Here is a 268-nt window from a genome sequence, read left to right as displayed (position 1 = left end):
GCATAAAATAAAATTTTTTAGAACGCTAATTGCTTCAATATTTATAGCCATATAGTGAATTTCTAATTTATTTTGTTGCCTCGTTGTGTAAAAAATTCAGCTTGAACAGTTTATCCCTCACTTCCTCAGTGTGCGCGCGCGGAGCAGAGCTACTCTCTGATTGGCTGAGCTGGAGATGGAAGTCCAGAGTCGCTGCTCGTGTGTTTACTCCTCGAGCGAGTGAACACCGTGCAGGAGAGACGGCGCGCGCTCGCAGGATGGACGCTCA

At 46.3% G+C, this 268-nt stretch overlaps 1 protein-coding gene across 5 annotated transcripts in view; it reads left to right on the top strand.

The window, feature by feature from the left end:
• The first annotated feature begins 213 nt into the window (after window positions 1-213).
• Window positions 214-268, top strand: part of unc5b (unc-5 netrin receptor B) — a 54,764-nt gene continuing 54,709 nt past the window's right edge. For 3 of the 5 annotated variants that reach the window (XM_047812755.1, XM_047812754.1, XM_047812753.1), the window contains exon 1: window positions 214-268. This exon is cut by the window's right edge and continues 354 nt beyond it. The gene's annotated coding sequence lies outside the window, so the exon portion shown is untranslated. The other 2 variants (XM_047812757.1, XM_047812756.1) reach the window with 1 other exon arrangement.

Source organism: Tachysurus fulvidraco, chromosome 4 (assembly GCF_022655615.1).
Source record: "Tachysurus fulvidraco isolate hzauxx_2018 chromosome 4, HZAU_PFXX_2.0, whole genome shotgun sequence".
Classification (NCBI taxonomy): Eukaryota; Metazoa; Chordata; class Actinopteri; order Siluriformes; family Bagridae; genus Tachysurus; species Tachysurus fulvidraco.
This window is presented reverse-complemented; position numbering and strand designations above follow the sequence as displayed.